Source organism: Pristis pectinata, chromosome 21 (assembly GCF_009764475.1).
Source record: "Pristis pectinata isolate sPriPec2 chromosome 21, sPriPec2.1.pri, whole genome shotgun sequence".
Classification (NCBI taxonomy): Eukaryota; Metazoa; Chordata; class Chondrichthyes; order Rhinopristiformes; family Pristidae; genus Pristis; species Pristis pectinata.
The window spans coordinates 12,507,178-12,532,600 of record NC_067425.1 but is presented as its reverse complement, the minus strand read 5'-3'; the positions used below and the strand labels follow the sequence as shown (position 1 = coordinate 12,532,600).

Below are 25,423 nucleotides of genomic sequence, written 5' to 3'. Positions count from 1 at the left end.
GCCAGCAGCCATGGTTCAGGTTCACATGAGGAGGAAGGAATGACCTGCTCCTCAGAAATCTCCAAAGTGCTTTACGACCAGTGAAGTATAGTTGGCATTGGAATGTAGAAAACATGGGCACCAACTGCACAGCAAGCTCCAGCAAAGAGTAATGTGATAATACCAGACTGTAAGGTAGGTTCCTGGTCCCTAATGGAGTAACAGGCAGAGTGTGCAGACTAACGAAGGTAACACAGAGAATCCTAAAGAGTGTGACTGCTTTTAAACACGGTTTCTCTCAGATCATGCGCATGTGCACAATCATGCATGCATAATCAAATACATCATGCACCACACATACTTGCATGTACTACACTCCCATTCCCCTTTAAAAGGAAAGAAAGTGAAACTACTTGAACAATATTCACAAATTTAAACAGGTTTTGAATTCTCTTCAGTCTTCGATACTGCACTGGTTGTACTTGTGTTGATCTTGGAGACTCAGGGGTGTTGTTAATGTAGCATCCGTCTCTGGATTCACTATAGGAATCACTGGTTGACTTTCTGTCATGTTCTGTGTTAACTCTTCAGCAGCCCGTGATACTCACTTCAAAAGTACACTCAAATTCATAATCTTCCTCCTGGTTTTTTTGAAGATAACTTCTGTATGGCCACGTTTCATGCAGCCTTGAGTTGTGGACAGTCAACAAAATGTTTGTGATGGAAAAACCTTGCATTCTCATCCAAACATGTGTCTGAATCAGTCCAGCAACCCAAAGTAGGCTTGCTTTAATACTGGATCACTATATCCTCGTTGTTGCCAAAAAGTCTTTCTCTTCTGGCTGCAGGTTGACTATTGCATTCTCTATGCCTGAGTTAATATCTACATACAGTCACCTTGTTATTGCACTTGCTGTGGTATTCTACTTGGATGGTCGGTGTTCAATACCACGGTCATATCGGGACAGGAAGGTGACTCACAATCGCATTTTTCAGCTTGCCATTGTGGGAATTGCAGACTTTGGTACAAGGATGGTCAACAAAGGTTTGTGGTCAGGAACCAACGTGAATGGTCTGCCAAAAATAAATTGGTGGAACGTTGATCCCATACATGAACCTCAGTGCCTCCTTTCCTATCTGAGCATAGTTCCTCTCACACTTTGTTAGTATGCTCAATATAAGGCCATGGGCTTCTGTGACTTATAATTACCTCAATTCGAAAAGTGGTGGGTTCCCAAGTGAGCTTTAGCAATGAGAGTGGACCAGGAGGACTCTCAATTAAGGCTTGTCTTACAGATGAATTACACTTTCCTTTTAGGATCTGATCACATTTGCCCTTCGGGGGCTTAACATCATTCAAACAAAGACTCCTGAATATTTATTCAAGTATTCATAATTTTTCCTGCTCTGTAGCTGTTCTGATTAGATGTCATCTTGGCTGCATGGTCAATTTGCAACTCCTTTAACATCTTGTCCATGGTAATGACTTCACACCATAACCTAGCTTACTTCATGAATAAAGCCCTTATGGGTGTTGATTGTCAGACAGTGTTGAATTCCTTTACCACAGGACAGGTCCGACTTGCAAAAGACCTTGGCCCCTGCCAATTCAGCATATAGGCTCTTTTTGGGAGGTGAAAATCAGAAAATTATATATAATGGAAATCTAAAATAAAAACAGAAAATGCCGGAAAAACTCAGCAGATCTTGTTGCTTTCGTGAGGGGGAAACAGAGTTAAAGTTTCAGGTTGAAAACCCTTTGTCAGAAAAGGAGAGAAAGGAAGCTTGTTAAGCTGCAGGGAGGGCGGAGCAGTGGGGGTGTGGGCTCTCTGATAGGGTTAAACCAGGACAAGCCATCAGCAAGGTTAGCTGGTCAATGAGTGAATGGGAGCAGTTAGAGAGTGAGAACATGGACAATGTAGGAATTGCAAATATGTCACACAGCAACATCACTTATTTACATATACTACTCAGGGAAATTTTTTTGGTGATGCTGATAAATATTAGCCGGGACACCGGATAATAAGTCTTCTGTTCTGCAAAGTAGTGCCAATGACTTCTTACATCCGCCTCAAGCCTTGGTTTAACATCTCATCTGAATGACGCCATTACCTCAGCTCTACACTGAAGGCTCACAGTTGACTCTGATATTAAGCAGAAGCAAAGTCACTGTGACTCTAGGTTCTACTTGTGTGTCCAGAGGAATGGCACCTCTGGGCCAACAACATTTGATGTACTTTCATGCTCAAAGTGGCACTCAGTTTGGAACAACTCCCCTTAACCAAATTCAGTTCTTCCACACTGCATCTTGGATCTAGGAAATAGCCATGAAAAGACCTCAACACCTTCAGAGTGTTATATCAGTGATATTTTTGGACACCACCACCTGGAAGTTGCCCTCCAAGCTGCACACCATCCTGACTTGGAAAGATACCACCGTTCCTTCACCATCACTGGGTCAAAATCTTGGAACTCTCACCCGAACAGCGGTTCGAGAAGGTATCTCAGCACCACCTTCTCAAGAGCAACTGGGGATGGGCAATTAAATGCTGGCTCAGCCCGCAAAACCCATAACCCTTGAATATATTAACTTTCTCAGCCTTATTCTGTGCTGCTCAAGTGCCACCTTTTTGACAGCTGATAGGGTGAGAAATGTATGCAAAATATCACTCCGAGAACCAAAACAGAGAGCTGCTGTTTATCCATCAACCTCAGTCTGCATACAAAGGTGAAATTCAAAATACATTGTAGTGACACGGGGCAAGGTGCATCAGATTTATTCATCCTTATCCATGCTCACCTGTTAAGATTGGAAGGACACATTCTGACACATGGACACATTAACTCCACATTCTGAAGAAATAGAATGGAGTGCAAGTAAAGAGCACCAATATCCAAATCACAATAAAACTACCTTTTGGGTGAGAAGTTAAATCAAGGCACCAAATAGTGGCTCAGGTGGGTGTAACGAATTCCTTGCCACTATATATGAAGAGTGCAGATTGTTCTGTCAGTGTCCTGGCCAACATATCTCTTCAACCATTTCTACCAAAACCAGAGTATCAGACCATTTATTTATTTATGGAAACTCTCTGTATGGAAATCAGTTGTCACATTTATCTCCATAACAGACTGTATTTTAAAAGGATAATTCATTGGTTATGAAATGCTTTCTACATAGCTGATAAAGTGCTAATATCAACACAAGTTCTTCCTTGCTAAATGGTTTTGTTGAGCACGATTTATAATGCACATTAACAGTGGAAAATTACATTTTCAGAAAATGCTCAAACATACTGCAAAGATCATGAATTTAATGACTTATTGGAAAGGCACTTCAAATTAAGTGCTTTAATTGCAATGAAAATTGCAGTCCATTTATAATCTTCAGTGTGTATTTTTTTATTTATTCAGGAATCAACATTGCCTTTGAGGAGGTGGTGGTGAGCTGCTTTCTTGAACTGTTGCAGTCCATGTGGGGAAGGTATTCCCACAACACCTTTACTGATTAGGTTCCAGGAAGCGAATCATCACCCTAATCTAAAACAGGGGAGAAGGAGAACATCAGAAGACTCTATCCAAGATCATTGCCAATTGAGTCAAATCTGTTCTGGACCTCGAGATTCACCCAGATCAGACTGCACTGTAGGTCGCAGGAAGATCTCTGATAACCTTGCAGTACTCAGGGATATGATCACCCACATGCAGGAAAGGGGAGTGGACATTTCCTTTGTCAGCTGGACCAGGAGAAGGCCTTTGACAAAATATCACACACATACATGATGGATGTGCTCTCCAAAATGGGGCCCAGGATTGGAATCCACAATTGGATACACCAATATCAGTATCAGTGTCCCAATCAACAGGCAGGAAACAGAAAGCTTCCCATTTAGTAAGGCATTTGACAAGCTCCCACATGAAAAAAAACTCCACCATAGTAGAAGTGCAGATTTACTAACACCAAATTAACAATTTGTATTTGATGCTCAATCAACATAAACTAAAATTATAGGTCAATAACCTATTTGTTTTTCTATTCTTAACCATGGATAAATATCCTACTTGATTTTCTTTAAATATTTCATACCATTTGTGTGCCTTTTAAGGAGTATTCAACTACTATTCAAGGATTAATTTCTGATCTTGTTACCTTTATTGGTTACCATTATCTGATTTAAAGCTGCAAGGTTGATTGTTGAAGTCTACTGCTGTCATCGACATCTCATTTATCTAAGTCAGTGCCACCTATTGATTTTGTATAAGTCACCATATTCTTGAATTTAAGAATAGTCCCCCTAAACATCACTAATGGAAGTTCTCACAGCTAGCATCAGGCAGGAGGTACAGAAGCCTGAAGTCCCACACCACCAGGTTCAAGAACAGCTACTTCCCTTCAACCATTCAGTTCTGAACCAACCTGCACACCCCTAATCACTACCTCAGTATAGCAACACTATGACAACTTTGCACTACAATGGACTTTGTTTTTTTTTGTTCTAATTGTGTTTTTCTCTTGTAAAAATTATGTTTAATTTATGTTTTTCTTTTGAGTGTTGTGTACTTGATGCTATATGCCTGTGATGCTGCTGCAAGTAAGTTTTTCATTGCACCCGTGCAGACATGTACTTGTGCAGATGACAATAAACTTGACTTTGACTTTGAAATGCTGAGAAAAAAGTTCAGCCCAGTGGAATCCAGCCTTAAATCTTCAAGTGGAATCCTAATCACCATAAAGCTCACCCCACTTACATAAAATATTAAAAGCAGCATTTGCCCTGCTGCGAGCTAATAGTGAGCTTTATCTCAAGTTAAAAAAATCCACTATTTCTATTTCCTATGGCAAAAGTCCCTGCGAACCACCTGAGTGAGGTTGCCAGTTGTTGAAGGAATGGCTTAACTGAATGGTAAAGTGAATTGACAAGAATGATTGAATATTTTAAATAAAAACAGAAAACTGTAGAGATACTCAACAGGTCGGGCAGCATTTGTGGAGACAGAAGTAGAGGTCATAGGTCAATGACCTTTCTGATCTCATGCTTATGACATCATAGAAGGAGGCCATTTGGCCAATTGCGTCCATGCTGGGTTCTGGGGTAGCAATCTCATTAGTCCCATTTGATGAAAGCTTACACCACACCATGGAATCTTTTACCTCCATCTGAGAGGTTGTATGTTACCCAAAACTCACCACCCTGGCAGCACAGCACTTCCTTGGTGATCTGCATGAGTAATCAGTAGTTACAGGGGCTAATGTTCTTTACCTCTCACCAGAAGCACAGAAGCATATCTTAGCACAATTGTCATTATTGTATATAATTGCTTCAGTTATGAGGAGAGACTGGAGAAGCTGGGTTTGATATCCTTGGAGCAGAGGAGCTGAGGAGGAAAATGATAGAGGGATACAAAATTGTGAGAAGCATGGATAGGATAAACAGTCAGGAACTTCTCTCCGTGGCAGGGGTGTCTACGACCAGAGGGCATTAGTTTAAAGTGAAGAGTAAGTGTAAGAGGGGATCTGAGGAATAATTTTTTTCACCCAGTGGGTGGTTGCAATCTGTAACACCTGAAAAGGTGGTGGAGCCAGGTACATCTTGGTATTGGTATTGGTATTGGTATAGGTATTGGTATTGGTATTGGTATTAGTTTATTATTGTCGCTTGTACTGAGGTACAGTGACAAACTAATCTGGCATACCGATCGTACAGATCAATTCATTTCACAGTGCAGTTACATTGATTTAGTGCAGAGTGCATTGAGGTAGTACAGGTAAGAACAATAACAGTACAGAGTAAAGTGTCACAGTTACAGAGAAAGTGCAGTGCAGGTAGACAATAAGGTACAAAATCACAACAAGGTAGATTGTGAGGTCAAGAGTCCATCTCATCGTATAAGGGACCCGTTCAATAGTCTTATCACCGTGGGATAGAAGCTGTCCTTGAGCCTGCTGGTTCAAGCCCTCAGGCACATCTGGATGAGCACTTGAATTGCCAAGGCATAGTAGGCATTGGGCCAAGTGCTGGTAAATGGGATTGGCATAGATAGGACCTGATGGTCAGCATGGACATGTGCTGTATCACTCTGTGGCTCTATGTGGTTCATTTGCAGACTGTAGTTAAACAAATTCATTCCTTGATAGAGAAACAAAGGACTGCAGATGCTGGAATCTAGATGAAAAACACGATGATGCAGGAGGAACTCAGCAGGCCAGGCAGCATCCGTGGAGAAAAGCAGGCAGTCAACCTTTCGGGTCAGTGTCCCTCTGTTCCTCAATACTTCCTACAACCCCACCATCCACGGTGTATGTCCTAGCCTTAAATCCATCTGCTATTTCTCAGCCCATTTCACCAACACACCTCTCTGCAGCCCTAGACTACCCTCCATGCTATCAACAACTCCACCAATCTTTGTGTCCTCCACAAACTTACTGAGGTTACTTCCCACATCCACATCGACGTCCTTCACGTATATTCCTGAAGAAGTGTCCTGAGCTGAAACATAGACCGGCTGCTTTTCTCCACAGATGCTGCCTGGCCTGCTGAGTTCCTCCAGCATCATCGTGGTTTTCATTCCTTGATAACTGGGCCATTTCCACTGACTTCAACAATGCAGCCACTTCCATTTACACAGTACTTTTAAATGCAATATATCACAAGGCACTTCATAAGGATGACATCAAAAAAGAATGGATGCCAAACCACATTAGGAGATATGAGGACAGATGACCAAAAGCTTGGTCAAGGCAATAGATTTCTAGGAGCATCTTCAAAGAGGAAACAGAGGTAGAGCTTCAGGGAGGTTCTAGGCAGCTGAGACACAGCCAAAATGGAAATTATTAAATTCAGAGATCAAGATACTAGAACAGAGGAAAGGAGGGAAAGCTGAAGGACTGGAAGAGTTTATAGATATAAGGAGGAGTAAGATCATTGGGCCATCCCTGAGTAGTGAACGGGTTCCATTTTTACATGTTTCCGCCTCCACGGATGCTCCTTGACCCGTTGAGTTCCTCCAGCAGTTTGTTTTTTGTTGCAGGAGATTTGAACACATGGATGACAATATTGTACAGATTCTAGGACTGAAGCTCAGAACTGCTTGATCCAAATGGAGCCAAATCCTGCTCTGTAGCCACACATCAAGCAAGGTTTGCTGCCCATTCAGTGAATGCTATACAGGCCATCCTGAGTAGTGAACGGGTTACATTTTTACAGACATCCATAAGTCAATTTTGTCCACAAGTCCGAAAATACACCAAAAATCACTCCAAATGGGTAACTATACCCCCACAGCATTGTAACGAATGGCGTCAAAAGCACACAAGATTGATAAGAACGAACAATTACTAAAAGTAATTCTAAAATATCCAGGAATTGACTCTGGATTTCAGGAAGGGGGAAGTCGGGAGAACACACATCAGTCCTCACTGAGACATCAGCGATGGAAAGGGTGAGCAGCTTCAAGTTCCTGCGCGTCAACATCTTGGAGGAATCTATCCTGGGCCCAACACATTGATGCAATCATGAAGATGGTACTCCAGTGGCTCTACTTCATTCGGAGTTTGAGGAGATTTGGTACGTCACCAAAGACTCTTACAAATTTCGATAGATGTACAGTGGAGAGTATTCTGACTGGTTGGTCACAGCCTGGTATGGACCCCATAATGCACAGGATCGTAAGAGGCTGCAGAAGGTCGTAGACACCACCAGTTTCCATCACGGGCACAACCCTCCCCACCATCGAGGGACATCTTCAAGAAGCGGTGCCTCAAGAAGGCAGCATCCATCTCTAAGGACCCTCGCCATCCGGGACATGCCCTCTTCTCATTCCTATCATCAGGGAGGAGGTACAGGAGCCTGAAGACCCACACTCAATGATTCAGGAACAGTTTCTTCCCCTCCGCCATCAGATTTCTGAATGGCCCATGAACCCATGAACACTACCTCATTATTCCTCTTTTTTTTGCACTATTTATTGATTTTTGTAATTTATAGTCCTTTATAGCTTTGCACTGTACTGCTGCCACAAAGCAACAAATGTCACGTCCATGTAATCAGTGAAAATAATCTGATTTTGATTCTGATTCTGAAGTGGAGACTGAGAGGAAGCTGGAGCAACAAACAAAGAGGAAAGTAGTTCTGCTGTCCTTAGGATAATCATATGCACATAGATTGGACTTTAAGTTTAATAATATTATGGGATCTGCTTTCATCAGTCAGGCATTTATCACCAGGGGACGGCCATAGATGCAAAAAACAATTCTTTATTTTGAGAGAAGATTAAAATATGTGAAGCAGCTCCAAGTCTGGCTCAGCAGTAACTATTAATACTTAATCCAGCAACCTCTTGCCCTTATAATTACCTGTGTGTGGCCAATCTTCCACTGTTTGTCTCCCTGCTGAGAAGGTTGTTATTTTTTGTGTTTATTCTTTACCTCCTCAAAACCAGCACACCAGGAGTCACTACCAGAGGCAGTCCTGTGAACCCTGAGGTTGCAAAGCCAATTGCTGGCCTCAGGGTGAATGGGGATTCCACAAAAACAAACAGCAACCTCAGAACTTAACATCTTTAACAACAGGAGCAGCTGTAAATGGTTGACACCTCTTTCACACCTGCAAACTGCAGGAGGTGAACAGTAAAAGCAGAAGCCACTCATGGTTGCAACAATTGTTGCTCTTTGTCCCAGAGAACCCCTCCTGATTTCCCACATGTCAGTTGATCATGTTAGGAAAAATTTTCACCCTGCTCTCCAATTCACTTGGATACCTCTGACACCTCTCTCTCCTTCCTCGATCTTTCCATCTCCATCTCAGGAGATTCCTAATCCACCGACGTCTTCTACAAACCCACTGATGCCCACAACTACCTCGATCACAGCTCCTCCCACCCTGTCTCTTGCAAGGACGCTATCCCTTTTCTCAATTTCTCTGCCTCCACCGCATCTGCTCCCATGATGAGGCTTCCTACTCGAGCTCATCCGAGATTTTATAACCAGGGCTTCCCCCGACTGTAGTCGAGAGAGCTCACACCATATCTCTGCCATTTCCTGCACCTCTGCTCTCACCCTCACCCCTCCCAGACCCGACAGGGACAGGGTCTCCCTTGTCCTCACATTTCATCTCACTAGCCTACATACCTCTCTTCGACCATGTTAGGAAAGCAGGTCTCACAGGGGAAGGATGAGGGAGATCCAAAAAGAAAGGGATAATATTTCTGCTGCCCCTCTTGTGGCCTCAGGAGATCATGAAGAGCTTTACCATATCTTCCTGAAGCATAGTCACTGCTGTCATTTGGGAATCAGAATCAGAATCAGATTTATTATCTCGATGGTGGGGAGAGTTGTATCCATGATGGAGCTGGCTGAGTCTATAGCCTCTGCAGCCTCTTATGATCCTCCATTGGAGCCTCCTACCAGGCGGTTGATGCAACCAGTCAGGATGCTCTCCACCGTACATCTATAGAAATCTGTAAGAGCCTTTGGTGACGTACCAAGTCTCCTCAAACTCCTAATGAAGTCGAGCCACTGGCGTGCCTTCTTCGTGATTGCATCAATGTGTTGGGCCAAAGATAGGTCCTCTGAGATGTTGATGCCCAGGAAACTTGAAGCTGCTCACCCTTTCCACTGCTGACCCCTCAGTGAAGACTGGTGTGTGTTCTCCCGAATCCCGCTTCCTGAAGTCCACAATTAATTATGATTAATAAAGTTTCACCACCTGAGATGTTAAACCAAGGCCTTGCCTGTCCTCTCATATGGATAGTAAAAGATCCATGGCTTTTATCCTTCTTGATGGTAAAGGTTGTGGTTCAGTTGGAATATCCTTGGCAAAATGGCTGCAGTTTGCTTTGTAAATGGTGCCTCCTACTGCGACAATGTGTCTGTGGTGTAGGGAGAGAACGTTCAGGTCTGGATGAAGATGGGCTGCTTTGTACTGGGTGGTGCTGAGCCATTTGAGTGTAACTGGAGCTTTACTTATCCAGGTGAGCGGAGAGCATTCTATCACTCTTTAGTACTGGAGCTAACCCACCAAGCCAGGCATGTCCTCCACCCGGTGAACTTTACAATGCAGACACAAGAGACCGCAGATGCTGGAATCTGGAGCAACAAACAATCTGCTGGAGGAACTCAGCGGGTCGAGCAGCATCTGTGGGAGGAAAGGAATTGTTGACATTTCATGGCAAAACCCTGTACCAGGACCGAGAGTGGAGAGGTGAGGCAAATTTTACAATGCACTTTACAGATGGTGGAGAGGTCCAGGGAATCACTTACAGCCGAATGCCTAACTCCTGTTATCAATTTACATCGCTGCTTTAGTGAGCTTTCAGATAATGATAACCCAAGATATTGAAGCTGTCTACCTCCCCTCTATCTTTCAGTCCAGATGAAGGACCTTGACCCAAAAGATCAACTGTCCATTTCACTGACCAATTGAGTCCTTCCAGCATCTTGTGTGTTGCTCCAGATTCCAGCATCTGCAGTCTCCAATGTCCTCCATGTTGATGATGGGTAGAGCCATTGCAAGTCAAGATGATGGGATTAGATGCCCTGTTCAGATGCCCCTGCCAGCACCTGTGAGATGGGGAACATTACTTGCTATGTATCTGCTGAAGCTTGAATGCTGTGAACACATTTTGCCTTGTTATCTGAGGACCTGTGAGTGGAACAGAAAATTGTGCAATTAGCAGCAAAGCAAATGTTCTGATTAATAGAGTCGCAACATGACAATAGAACAGAATGCACACTGAGAGAATGTATTGTCAGTCACACGAACCTAATGCACGATCTCCCAGCAGAAAACTTATCGACCTCCGCTTTGGAGATTTGGTTCCATTGGCTTCAAGTCAGCAGGACATAGAGGGGCTGAGTCAGATGGGAAGCCCTCAAGCCCTTCTACCCCACTGTGATAAGACTATTGAACGGTTCCCTTATACGATGATATGGACTCTGACCTCACGATCTACCTTGTTGTGACCTTGCACCTTATTGCACTGCACTTTCTCTGTAACTGTGACACTTTACTCTGTAATGTTATTGTTTTTAACTGTACTACATCATGAACTCTGTACTACCTCAATGTAACTGCACTGTGTAATGAATTGACCTATACGAAAGGTATGCAAGACAAGTTTTTCACTGTACCTCGGTACAAGTGACAATAATAAACCAATACCAATACCAATACCAAAACAATCAAATGGTGTGTCACCCCAGGGTGCCACATAAGTGGCAATGGTGCTATGGTTTTAAAGCACACACTACTGAATGTAATTCATAGAGTTATGCAGCATGGAAACAGGCCCTTCGGCCAAACAAGTCCATGGTGATCAAGATGCCTACCTACGCTAATTTCATTCCTCAATCTGTTTGGCCCATATTCCTCTAAAGCTTTCCTATCCAAGTACCTGCCCAAATATCTTTTAAGGTTTTGCACTGTCTCTTCTTTTGTAGATATTTTTTATCATTAAAAATGTTTAGTTTTGAAATTTTAAAAAAAAGCTACATCACATATTAAGTGCATGAGAATTATTCGGTACAATTTCTCATTGCACATGTGGAAATTTTGTTTTGTACAGATTCAGGTTACATCTCCCCACTGTACAGGAATGATCACATGGAGAGCTTAATTGGCCCTGATGGGTCTTGGGATGCCCCGAGGTGCAGTGAGACATCTCATAAATGAGAAACAACTTCTTCACACAGAACAGGTACTCTGCAAGGGATTGTAAACAGACACATTCCTTGATTGTAATTTGGTGGCTTCTGCTTTTAGGGGAAAAGAGGGTGGGTGGATGAGTGAATGTGTGTTTGAGGATATAAGGGGTGGTGTGTGTGTGTGTGTGTGTGTGTGTGTGTGTGTGTGTGTGTGTGTGTGTGTGTGTGTGTGTGTGTGTGTGTGTGTGTTGTGTGTGTGCGTGTGCGCGCGCGTGTGTGTGTATGTGTGGGGTGGAGGGTATCTTTCTGTATGTGTGAAACAACTCAGTGGGTCAGGCAATAGCTATGGGAGGAAAGGAATTGTTGACGTTTTGACCGACCTGAATAATCGACAATTCCTTTCCACCCACAGATGCTGCCTGATCTGCTGAGTTTTTCTGGCACATTGTTTGTTGCTCCAGATTCCAGCATCTGCAGTCTCTTGTGTCTCTCTTTCTGTATGGGTTACCGATGAAGGCAAGTATGCTGTTCGCCTTCTTTACTACTTTATCCACATGTTGCCACTTTCAGGGAGCTATGGGCTTGCACTAGTCTGCAATGCGCTAGTCTGACATCTCAGTGATTACCCCTGTGGGATAAATAAACATCTCATGACCTTCTGGGCCATTCTAACACAAATCGGCACCCTACAGTCAACACTGTACACACTCCAACTCTGGAAGCTGTAGATAAGGCCAAGGAGGAACTTCCTTGAACTTGAGGAAACCCAAGGCTGCCTCCCAGAGGTTGACAAAGTGACCCTGCTGGATGTCAGGGTCAGGAAGGATGGATATATCTGGGGGAGGATAAAGTAAGGAAAGCTAATTCTAATGGATCCACCTCCTAACAAAATGGCTGGAGCATGACCTCATCATAACCAACACGAGGCTTCATTGGAGAGACAAGCACAAGGAACCACACAGATCTGATGGCAATGTGACTGATCCATTGGTCCCTGTGAGATTCTGTCATCTAAAGTATGGGCAACAAGGCGTCTGAAATATCCGCTCCATGACAGACATCGGTGACTAACCAACACCTAACGGCTCGTGGCTACAACAGACTGCCACAAAAGGTCAATATAGAAAAATCCAAAGACCCCAGGAAGAGAGGCTGAAATGTGATGGGCAGATGCATTATGGTAAGTACCTCCGCAAACTTGCCATGGGACTTAGTAACCGATGCTCCAGGCTCACACCCAAGGATTGGATATTTGGCTGAGTGATTTGCTGCTGCCTCCTATACAACCGGAACTTGGCTGGGTCACTCATTCCAGTGGGATGGGCTGCAGTGTGCTGAGTGGGGGTGAGTGGGGAAGGGCAGGGGGAGGATTTCAGTGAGTGGGAGAGATGCACAACCTCACCCCCTCGACATAAAATCAAAGCCGCCACTCAGGCCGGGAATAAAAGAGTCATTATTCCCCTTGCACTCTCTAGGTTTAGTTCTATTCAACACATACAAGAGTTTGATGAGTGACCTACTCATTAGGAACCCTTTCAGCTCGGTATAGTGTGTATTATTTCACCATCTCAGGGGGATAGGCCTATAATGCTGACAGCTCGATCCATCTGGTGTCTTGTGGGGCTCCTGTCACCAGCTCCCTCCCCTTTCCAGGTCATTAACCAGACACTGTGGGACTGGTGCTAGTTGACTATACACCAACACAGACCCATCTCCGGGAGATGTCAGTGCCACCCCCTGGGAGATATGTGGAGGCCATTAGCCCACCAAGTGAAGTCAGTAAATAAGCTGGCTGCAATTAAATGAAGCGACTGTTGGTTTTAAATATGCACCTTTAACAAAATGCGGTTTTCCAATTTTCACATGATTAACAGTCTGTGAAAATTGAGGGCTGAATGCATTTTGGGGTCTTGCATTGAGGAAGGTAAGACCAGGAATATTCAAAAAGACTTAATTCCTTTTATGAATGAGCCTGATCAAAATTACAGGGAAGAATGGCTGAAACTGAGGGTTACAGTAAGTAGCTGTCAGGTTAATCCCACCAGGCAGATGATAAGTGACATGAATTGTGTTTGGGGAGAACTGATTGGAACACAGCACCCAGGGTTCCTGCTGGAAAGGTTGGATTTTAAAGGGACAAGATATAATACAAAAATAGCACTGGAACAAAACAGGGAAGCGGGAACGGATCATGCTAACAAGTCACTCTTCATTTTATTAATTAGGTAATTGCAGTTTGGTGATTTGTGTGAACATTTGTGTCGTGCACCCATGGTGAGTCTCCAGTTCACTGCCTGGGTACTGTGCTTGCTGCTGGCTTTATCAGTTCTCTGCAAACTAATGGGCAGATTCCTCATGGTAACCACCACCCTTGCTTCCCCCACTCCCCACCTTCTCCCACAGGACTCTGGAGTCAGTGATCGCATCAGATAAAGAGTCTTCGACCTGGATGATTCACTCTGTCTCTCTTCCCACAGGTGCTGCCTGACCTGCTGATTGTTTCCAGCATTTCTTGTTTTTGTCTCTGCAGTCCTATTGGATTTAAACTTCTCCCTTTAGAGTCACAGGCAAGGACTCATTGTTCTCTGTCTCTCTGGGACATGGCAGAAATCACCGGATCAAAAATGGTGCATTTCAAAGCTGTGCCTTGCTGTGGTTTTGTGTCCTGGGTGCTTACAGTGGAGGACCAGAGCTAGTAAATAAAATTAAATGGGAACTTCAGGCCCTGATTGGATGGAGGGATTCACCATAGGGCAAGAATCACCAGGGGAGTGAAACCTAGAGACATAAGAGGACTCTTCAGTTCACCACATCCATGCCAACCTTTTGCACATCTAAACTAATCCCATTTGCCCATATTAAGTCCATATCCTTCTATGCCTTGCTATTTAAGTACCTGTCTAAATGCCTCTTAAGTGTACTAATTGTAGCCAGTTCCGACATCTCCTCTGGCAGCGCGTTCTAGACATCAACCACTCTCTGCGTAAAAAACTTACCTTTTAAACATCCTTCAAAACTCCTTCCTCTTGTTTCATAACTCTGTGGGATTCAGGCTGTTTCTTAGGATGTCCACCACGGCAGATTTCATTCTCCACTGGGAAGATCACCAATGTGGGCACTGTGATCTGTACGAAATCTGCTGGCCTTTTGGTGAAGGAGCTCTCCATGACCCAGTACTACATGTCAGCACAGCCCATGGTCTAGAAGAACCCACCATAACCTCTGCCCTCCACCCCTCCCTTGTTTGGTTCCACTCCTTACCTTCCTCTCCTATCAGATTCCATCATCTGCAACCCTTTGTTAAATTTTAAATTTTAAATTTTATTTACAGCGTGGTAACAGGCCCTTCCAGCCCAACGAGTCCGCACCGCCCTTTTTTTTAAACCCAAATTGACCTACCCGTACATCTTTTAGAACGTAGGAGGAAACCGGAGCACCCGGAGGAAACTCACGCAGACATGGGAGAACGTACAAACTCCTTACAGACAGCGACGGGAATCGAACCCTGATCGCTGGCGCCGTAATAGCGTCGCGCTAACCGCAACGCTACATCACCCCCAGCCTCTGTCCGCTATCTCCACCCTTCCCCCCTCCACCTGACTCAATCTGCCAATCACCTTCCTCACCTGGATCCACCTACTGCTTGCCAGCTCTAGCCCCACCCCTCCCCCGCACCCCTTTATACTGGCCACCTCCCCTCCATCCTTCAGTCCAGATGAAGGGTCTCGACCCGAAACATTGACTGTCCATTTCCCTCCACGGATGCTGCCTGACCCGCTGAGTTCCACCGGCTGCTTGTTTCTTGATCCTGGAGAATGTGCTGTGGATCACTCTTCAAAGAGGTTGACCCTGCATGAGTGATGAATGGAGGAAAAGTCAGAGGTCACCCTCTAATGCTTGTCCAATTCCGGAGGTTTTGGAAGTGCTTTTATGCTGTTTAAGAAGAGCTGAATATGTGTTGACTCAGCGATGTTGACTGTAATTACTGCCTTTGTGTGATTTATATCTGTATAAATATTGCATGAATTAAATTATTTGATTTTGGAAAACAGATGTGGGTATGAGTCATCAGAGTTTCTGGTCATCATCCCTGGTACAGTTTAAGTTATGAAATGCAAACTGAGTTGAGTACCGATTAAATGAAGAGTTTGATATCAGCATATGAAATGGACAAAGTGGGTGCTGCAAACTGACCCCAAACTCAATGGGAAGAAGGGCTTTAATTGCAGTCTTACCCTGCTGTGGGCGTTAGGGCACAATAACAGAGAATAGAGAAAGAACAGTGTTTGTCTGCAAACACAAGATGGCTGTTTGCCATCTCCCCAAGGATGTTTCAGGTTGCCAATAAATGTTGGCCTTGCCATCAAGGCCTAGTCCCTGAGAATGAATAGATGAAAATATGCTGCCGCAATGGAACGGGTAATGATAGCTGACACACCCTAAGGTCCATACTTCAGGGTCCTGGCCTCAGTCAGCAGAGGTGACAGTAAATGTCACTATCATTAGATTCAATTTTCCCCACTGTCTCCAGGCAAAGGATAATTGATTGTGTTTTCCTGACTCTTATGCCAAAATAGTGACCTCTGCTGGAAATATGTTTGTGGTGCTGGGATAAAACAAGCTGCTGCTGAGATACAGTTGCTCCCCAGCTCCGAGAGCTTGTCCACATTCACTGCCCAGGCTCAGACACGAAGAACGGCTTGGAGGTTAATGAGTGTTTGGCACTTGCAGAACTGTAACCACACTGGAAGTTGATCAGGAGACAAAATGTAAAGATATTCCAGTTCTCTGAAGTCCTCTTAGACTAGAAAGAATTAAAAAGATGCCATCTGTTCCTTCCTGGGCGGTCACATGTCCAGAGTTTCTAATTCCTTCAAAACCTAAAGTATGACTTAACCCAAATGTATCTCCAGAAATAGAGAGATAACCTTTCCCGTAAGTGTTATCCCAAAACAGTATTCTGGGGGATGGAGGGCATTGAAAGAATTTGTAAAGAAGCCATAATACCCCTAATATAATCTCCTATAAATGCTGTTGAGTATGTATCCACGCTGAATCTCCACCTCTCCTTCCTCCATAAGACCTACCTCTTTGGCCAAGCATCTGTCCCAACATCTCCATAGATAACTCTGCAAGACTTTGTGTCCTCCTCATTGCCGACTTTCCCATCTGTCTTGGTATTGTGAGCACCGTGAATAGAGCAGCTTCCTCACATCATCTAAGTCAGTATTATAAATTGTAAATCTTTTCAGGGTTCTCTGGAATCCTTTGAGGTGGATTTTCTTCTGTTTCCTGGTCTTATTGCCAAGTAATTTTCATCTTTACCTGTTTATTTTAACAGGTTACCGATTGAAGCCCAATCTTAGCCAAATGCCATTTTGCCCAAATTCCAGTTTACATATTAATTATAATAATATTGTAAAGGAGAAACAAGCTGACAAAAAGCTTACCCTTGACCTCATTCTACCATCAGCTATTAGAACGCTTGAAGTTGAGCAGGAGAGGTAACAATGTTTATCTCTCAACCAGCATCACTCAGATAGATTAACTGGCCAATTGCTTATTGCTGCTTGCAAGATTTTGCTCTGCGCAAGATGTCCATTGTGAATCAACTTACAGCTTCAGAAGGGTCACCAACGTTGACTTTAGCTGACTGACAAAGGAACCAGATATGACATAAAGTAAAAGCAGAGTATTATCATGATCTGGACTGACTGCCTGTAAGATTGGTGGAAACAAGGGAAATCTAACAGTCAAAATACATGAATCAGAAAGAAAATTACAAACCACAACGAGGGAGAAAGAGACAAGTATTAATTGGATAGTTCTACCAAAGAGCTTGCACTGGGAAAGTGGGACAAATGGCCTGGATCATTACATTACCTGAGGTGCATTTCCACTATTTCATTTTAGGTTTCTGTCACGTTTGTTACCACACATTGTTTTGTGTGGAAGTATTAGTAATTTTTCTTCTACTTCTCGTGGCTTCCCTTTGTTGTACATTATCTTTTGTTAAGGCAGGATGGGTCAAGATCTTCCTCCCAGCTTTCTGACACTAGCATTCTGCAGCCAACCACCAGGAGGTGCTGGAGAGCAGCCTGGAGAAGCAAACACTGACCTACATATTCAATAGCATTGTTTACTTCAGTGCTATTTAAATGATAATAGACTATTCCCTGTGGTGAAGCACATTATTAACCATTGCCATTTCCCATCAGTTCCAAAATTCAATCTGGCAATTCCCAGCACAAAGACAAAAGAGGCTACAGATGCTGAATCTGGAACAAAAAATCAGAATGCTGGAAGAACTCAGCAGGTCAAGCAGCATCCGTGGAAGCAAAAGGTGACATGCGTCTTATGCCTCCACAGATGCTGCTTGGCCTGCTGAATTCTTCCAATGCTCTGTTTTTTTGTATTTAATTCCTGGCACGAGCTGCATTCGCATATCTAGCGTGCATCAAATGAAGTGACGGGGCACTGCTGAGGAAATTGGATTCAGAATGCGGAATTCAGGATCAGAAGGGTCCTGACCCGAAACGTTGACTGCTTGCTTTTCTCCACGGATGCTGCCTGACCCGCTGAGATCCTCCAGCATCATCGTGTTTTCCTTCAGAATCAGGTTTATTATCACTGACTTATATGTTGTGAAGTTAGTTGTTTTGCGGCAGCAGTACAGTGCAAAGACATAAAATTACTATAAGCTACAAAATAAACAAATAGTGCAAAAAAAAGGAATAATGAGGTAGTGTTCATGGGTTCATGGATCGTTCAGAAATCCGATGGCAGAGGAGAAGAAGCTGTTCTGAATCGTTGAGTGTGGGGTCTTCGGGCTCCTGTCCCTCACATCGGTCCTGGAATGCCTGTTATAGGGTAGACCTTGGACAATTCGCTGATATCTGCACAGAGGGCTGGGATCCCACTAATGCACGTCCTGTTATTTACCTTCTGCCCTACAGCCCTGCCTCCACAATCTGTCCACCACCACAGCTTCAACTCATGTTACCCGTCGATCTCACCGTTCCCTCCCAAACAATTGCCCTGAGCAGCCAGGCCCTGACCTCTACCAACTCCCTTATCCCTCATATCCGCCTATCTCCCATTGCCCCAACCACCAGCCCCACAACCCCCTGATATACCCAATCTCACCCCTGGACCCCTACCCTCTGACAAGGTGCTTATCTCCACACAGCTGAATCCACTTCCCCAAACCCCAATCTGGCTCTCGGTACCGACTGACCCCCAGACCTTGATCAGACCTTCGTTGTCATCAGATGACACAGCATGGAAAGAGTCCGTTCAGCCCATTGAATCCATGTGACCATCAAGTGCCCATTTACAGTAATCCTACAGTGATCCCATTCTATTGATCCCACATTTCCATCAGCTCCTCCCAAATTCTACTGTCCACCCACACTCCAGGGGCAACTTACAGTGCACAATTAATCTACCAGCCCACACGTCTTTGGATGTTAAATGTGGAAGGAAACCCATACAGTCACAGGGAGAACGTGCAAACAGGATTGAACCGTGGTTGCTGGACCTGTGAGGCAGCAGCATTTCTGGCTGCACTACCCGGCCACCACGAAGGAGGCCATTCAGCCCACTGACTCTATGCCAGCTCCTATCCATCCCACTCCCCTACTTATTTCCCCGCAACCTTCTCTCTCCCACAAGCCTATCAGCTCCCCCCCCCCCCACCCCCGGTTCCCCTGCCACCAATCTACACTACGGGTAACTTACAGCAGCCGGTTAACAGGTCTTTGGGATGTGGCAGGAAACGGAGCCCCCAGAGGAAACCCACGCAGTCACAGGGAGAACATTTGAACTCTACACAGACGCACCGGAAGTCAGGATCGAACCGGCTTCAACGGAGCTGTGCGGCAGATGCATTAACTGCTGTGCCATGTTCTGTTAAACTCCCTCCACCCATCGGCCCCGACTGGGTTCCTCAGCCCCCAGACCTGGTACCTACAACGTTCTGGGAGGCAATCACAGGCTAGATAGTTGTAAACTTTCCTCCGTGCAGAGGTGTCTAAGGCCAGAGCGCACACATTTAAGGTGAGGAGGAAGGGGAAGAATTTTTTCGCCAAGAGACTCATTGTCTACTGTTTAGATATTGCTGTCCCTTTAATGGAAATATCAAAATCTTCTAAGGAAAAGAACCCAGGTTTTTTAGAACTACTATAGGTCCCAAATTACCACAGAAATCAAAATGGTAATCATTTTTCCAAACCCGCAATAAAACAGCAGCAATCATAAGTACTTTGCAGCGTTTCCTCAGATCTTCTTTTGTAATCTGTGTTTTCTGAAACACAATTTCACTTCATTTCTGGTGTCACTACCCTGACAGACGTGAATTTTAGCTTGGCTCAGTGGTAACACTGTTGCCTTAGTCAGAAACTTTTGTGTTCCTGTGGCACTTTGGGGCTTTAGCGTGTAATCGACATACATTGTCGAAGGTGCCTACAATGTTAACCATGTTTCCCTCTCTGCGGATATGGCCTGACTTGTTGAGTATTTCTGTCATTTTCTCTTCTTATCTTTTTTTGTGCTCCACAAATGATTAACTTAAAAACATCAAAATATGTGGAATAAGAGGGCATAGGTTTAAGATCAGAGTTGAGAGATTTAAAAGGGACATCAGGGGCAGCTCCTTCATTCAAAGGGTGGTGCGTATTTGGAATGAGCCGCCGGAAATAGTGGTTGAGGCTAGATGGCACATTTTAAAAGCTATCTAGATAAGTCCATGGATAGGAGAGGTTTAGAGGGCCATGGGCCAAACGCGGGCAGATGGGCCTAGCTTGCTGGGCAACACAGTCGGCATGGACAAGTTGGGTTGAAGGGCCTGTTTCCATGCTGTGTGACTTTATGACTCTAAGTCTGGAACACACTGCGTGTGAGGGTGATGAAGGCAGGTACTCTCACAACATTTAAGAAGCAAGTGAATAAGCATTTGAATTGCCAAGACATTGTAGGCTATGCACCAAATGCTGGTAAAATGGATTAGTAAAGATAGGTACATGGTAGTCAGCATAGACATGGTGGGCTGAAGGGCCTGTCACTGTGCTGTATGACCCTATGACTCTTTCTTGGTTCACTCCGCAGTGTAAAGGTAAAAACAAGGAATGACGGTTCAGTAACAATTTCCCAACTTGCGCTGGATCCCATGGGCTCTTACATTTTGGATCAGTCTCCCATGTGGCACCTTATCAAAGGCCTTCCTGAAGTCTCTGTAGATTACATCACCTGCACCACCTCCACAGTTACTCACCGAACACCTTCTCAGCACTGCACCCCAAGTGTGACTATGCAACAACTTCATGTGATGATAAGCAGCAAAGTTCTTTTAAGAGCCCACTGCTCACTGTTCCACACGATGGCTGGGTACACAGACACACGTTCAGCATGAAGGGATTGGGGTAACGTTAACCATGTCAAAATAGTTCCAGCCATTTGGTTAGAGGTCAATGTGACATTCCAAATGGCTGCATCCAGAACATAACCCAACAAGGGGGTGCACAGGGAACGGGCAGCAAGAGCTCAGGTTCCCTCCCAATGATCATTAAGCCGTCAAAAACATACGCCTATGTCTGAATGTGCATGAGTTTGCGTAAAGCTCCCCTCTAAAAACTGTCTGTTTAACTTCCTGCGCACATTTCTCTCTATCACATTGGAAGGTAAAGTTTCCATATTGACATCTCTGTGGGTATTAGAATTCTGAACGCACCCACAGTGTCTTGAACTCTCTGTATTTTCCCTTGTGCATGAATTGCTGCCATGTTAATTCTGTTTATTCAAAGGAAACATGTTTTGGCAAGGTAGTGCGGTGTGCATTTTATTGGAGAGACAGACAGGCTAGAGGCCCACTCTCTGTGGGGTGGTGAACTTGAGGATCACATAATGTTAACTCCTACATTTTGTTTATATCCCACCTTCAAATTACTATGAGTTATAGAGTCATAGAATCATAAAGTAATACAGCACAGAAACAGGCCCTTCAGCCCATCTAATGATATGGGGGTGAAGAGAGTGGTGGCAGGGATGAGAGAGCAGAGAAACAGCGCTGGTACTCAGGTAAGTTCTGTATGCGCATTCACGTGTGCGTATATGCATATGGGTGTATATGTGAGCATATGTATATGTGTGTGTGTGTGTGTATGTGTGTATATGTATGCATATGCATGTGTGTATATGTATATGCATGTGTGTATGCATGTGTGTGAGAGAGTGTGTGAGTGTGTCTGAATGTGTGTGTGTGTGAGGCGTGTGTATGTGTGTGTGGGTGTGTATGTGTGGGGGCATGTGTGTGTGTGTGGTGTGAGTGTATGTGTGTGTGGTATGTGTGAGTGTGTGTGGGTGTGTGTGTATGTGTGATGTGTGTGTATGTGTGTGTGTGGGGTGTGTGTGTCTGTGTGTGTGCATGTGTGTGGCTGTGCGCGCGCGTGTGTGTGTGTGGGTGTGCGCGCGTGTTTGTGTGTATGGTTGTGTGCATGTGTGTGTGTGTGTGGGGGGTATGTGTGTGGGGTATGTATGTGATGTGTGTGTGTGGGGGGTGTGTGTGGGTGCGCGCGCGCGTGTGTGTGAGAGAGTGTGTGAGTGTGTCTGAATGTGTGTGTGTGTGAGGCGTGTGTATGTGTGTGTGGGTGTGTATGTGTGGGGGCATGTGTGTGTGTGGTGTGAGTGTATGTGTGTGTGGTATGTGTGAGTGTGTGTGGGTGTGTGTGTATGTGTGATGTGTGTGTATGTGTGTGTGTGGGGTGTGTGTGTCTGTGTGTGTGCATGTGTGTGGCTGTGCGCGCGCGTGTGTGTGTGTGGGTGTGCGCGCGTGTTTGTGTGTATGGTTGTGTGCATGTGTGTGTGTGTGTGGGGGGTATGTGTGTGGGGTATGTATGTGATGTGTGTGTGTGGGGGGTGTGTGTGGGTGCGCGCGCGCGTGTGTGTGTGGTGTGTGCGTATGTGGTGTGTGTGTGGTTTGTGTGGGGTGTGTGTGTGCATGTGTATGTGTGTGTGTGGGTGTGGGTGTGTAAGGTGTGTGTGTGGGTGTGGGTGTGTGTGTGTGTGTGCGTGTGTGTGGATGTGTGTGGTGTGTGTGTGCGTGTGTGTGTGTATGTGTGGTGTGTGTGTGTGTGTGTGTGTGTGTGTGTGTGTGTGTGTGTGTGTGTGTGTGTGTCTGTGTGTGTGTGTGTCTGTGTGGTCTGTGTGGGACGGGGGTGTGGTAGAAGTCACAACCACCTCTTCATCCTCCAGCCCAGGTTTCACAAGGCTGTCTGACTGCAACGTCCGATCCACTACTGCCCACTTTGTGCTGTTTCCACAGTTACATTTCACCCCAGTTTTTCCTCCATTAACTCCCAAGTTGCAAACAGCACGGCACACAAGCATTCAGCCTAAAATATCACCAATGCATCTTCCACTCAAGTAGTATCACACAGCCACAAAGATTCCAGTAACAGGAAGAAGTAAATGCATTTACTCTGCACCTGGAGTTATTTCTTATGTTCTTCTTGTGTGTTCTTGAGTTCTTTGTCCTTCTTGTTTTCTTTCCCAAGCCCTTCTTGTGAACACAACCTCCACCCATCCCTCTCACAATTATACCTCAACCCCCTCTCACCCCATGATTACCTGTGCTCCTTTATTGGAAAGTTTTATTGTAGCTCTCTGTTGCCATTTGTCACACTTTTGATTACCAACAAGACCAGGTTTCTCATCCACAAATCATTCTCAGGTTTTCATTTACAAGGAATCGTGGACAGTCAAAATTTGAAGGCAATAAACTCCAGCCCTGACCTATATTAGTTCATGGAATTTAATCACCGCTGGCAAAGCCTGCACTTTCTGTCCATCCCCATTTGTTCTCAAGGAGGTATTGGTGAGCCACCTCCTGGAACCATGCAGTCCATGTGGGGGACTTCGTTTCCTATCACCATTAGGTAGGAAGTACCAAGAAGTTGAGGTACACAATGAAGGAACAGTAATATTTCAAACTCAAGATGCTATTGTTGGATTCGACTGCTTTAAGTAGTTTTTTAACAGGTATAGTGTTTAATACACCTCAAGTGGCTGCACAAGGAATGGCCGCTTCCTAGCTTATTGGTTCATCCATCAGGTGAACACGTGTTTTTTCATTGGTTGGTTTGGCCACAGGTGTCCAATAGGTTTCCTGATTGGACTATTGTTAGCTAAGAAGTACCTCTTATCTCAGGTATAATAGGTGTCGTTTTTTTGTTAATCACTCTCCTGCCGCTATTTGTCTCTTGCTCACTTCCCCCCATCCCCCCTCCACCCCCATCCCTAGCTCATCTTTAGTTCCTTTTGTCTCGGTTTATCTCCTAGCAGTAGTGTGCTCTGTGACTGTTTCTTTGTTTTAAACTTTTCCAATAAAACCTTGTGAAGCACCAAGTTGTTTTCAACTCATTCCTGGATTCCTGAAAGGACCTGCGGATTCGAAAATAACCGGATCCGACACTTATGTTACTTTGAAGGGAACTCATGTTTCTACTGCCTGTATTCTCGCAGCTAGTGGATATCACAAGATTGGGAGGTGCTGTTGAAGAAGTGGTGACACAGTGGTGTAGCCAGAAGAGCTGCTGCCTCACACCTCCACAGACCCAGGTTCAGTCCTGACCTCAGCTTCCATCTGAGGAGTTTGCACATTCTCCCTGTGACTGAGTTTCCTCGGTTTCCTCCCACACCCAAAGACATGTCTGTTGGTTGGTTAATTGGCCACTGTGAATTGCACCTTGTGTGTAGGTGAGTGATAGAATCTGAGAATGGGGTAAGACTGAAATGGAATTAGTGTAGGATTGGTGCAACTGGGTGCTTGATGATCAGAAGCAATGGGCCGAAGGGTCTGTTTTGTGTGCTGTATGACTCTCGGCTTTGATGCTGCATCATGGACTCTTGTTGATGGTTTTATGATGATCTGAAATGCACTGCCTGAAAAGGGAGTGGAAAAAAAGATTTCTTTATTAGTCACATGTACGTCAAAACACACAGTGAAATGCATCTTTTGCAATAGAGTGTTCTGGGTGCAGCCTGCAAGTGTTGCCATGCTTCCAGCGCCAACAGAGCATGCCCACAACTTCCTAATCCGTACGTCTTTGGAATGTGGGAGGAAACCGGAGCACCCGGAGGAAACCCACGCAGACACGGGGAGAACGTACAAACTCCTTATAGACAGTGGCCGGAATTGAACCCGGGTCACAGGCATTGTAATGGCATTACACTAACCGCTACACTACCGTGCCTGCCCCATAAAGTCAGCGCCTGAACAGGGACTTGAACCCTGGACCCTCAGATTAAAAGTCTGATGCTCTACCGACTGAGCTACCCAGGCTCTCATTAGTGACATTAAAAAAAGTGGAGTTTATTTCAGAGGTAGACTGACTACAGTATAAAGCATATTTAGTGCTGCTAGACAGGGAAACACTTCTAAGCAATGATCACTTATCCAGGGATTGGACAGTAATCGTGAACTCCTGATCAAAAGGGATAAGAGTAGCCAAGTGACACTGAACCCAAAAGACTGTTTACTGTAGACCTAAAAATTTGGTAATGCATTCACAATACAGGAAGGATGTGGTAGCAATAGAGAGAGTGCAGAAGAGAGTCACCAGGATGTTGCCTGGAATGGAGGGCTGAGAGGATGGGTAGACTGGATTTATTCTCACTAGAGCATAGGAGACTGAGGGGTGACCTTATAGAGGTTTATAAAATGATGAGGAGCACAGATAGGATAGAGAATCAGAATCTTTTTCTCAGGGCTGGGGAATCTAGAACTAGAGGGCACAGGTTTAAGGTAAG

General features: G+C 44.7%; 1 non-coding gene across 1 annotated transcript; it reads right to left on the bottom strand.

Annotated features, from left to right (window-relative positions):
- Positions 1 to 24,883: 24,883 nt before the first annotated feature.
- trnak-uuu (transfer RNA lysine (anticodon UUU)) lies at positions 24,884 to 24,956 on the bottom strand. The gene has a single exon. It is a non-coding gene; the product is annotated as a tRNA-Lys (tRNA).
- Between the last annotated feature and the right edge of the window lie 467 nt (positions 24,957 to 25,423).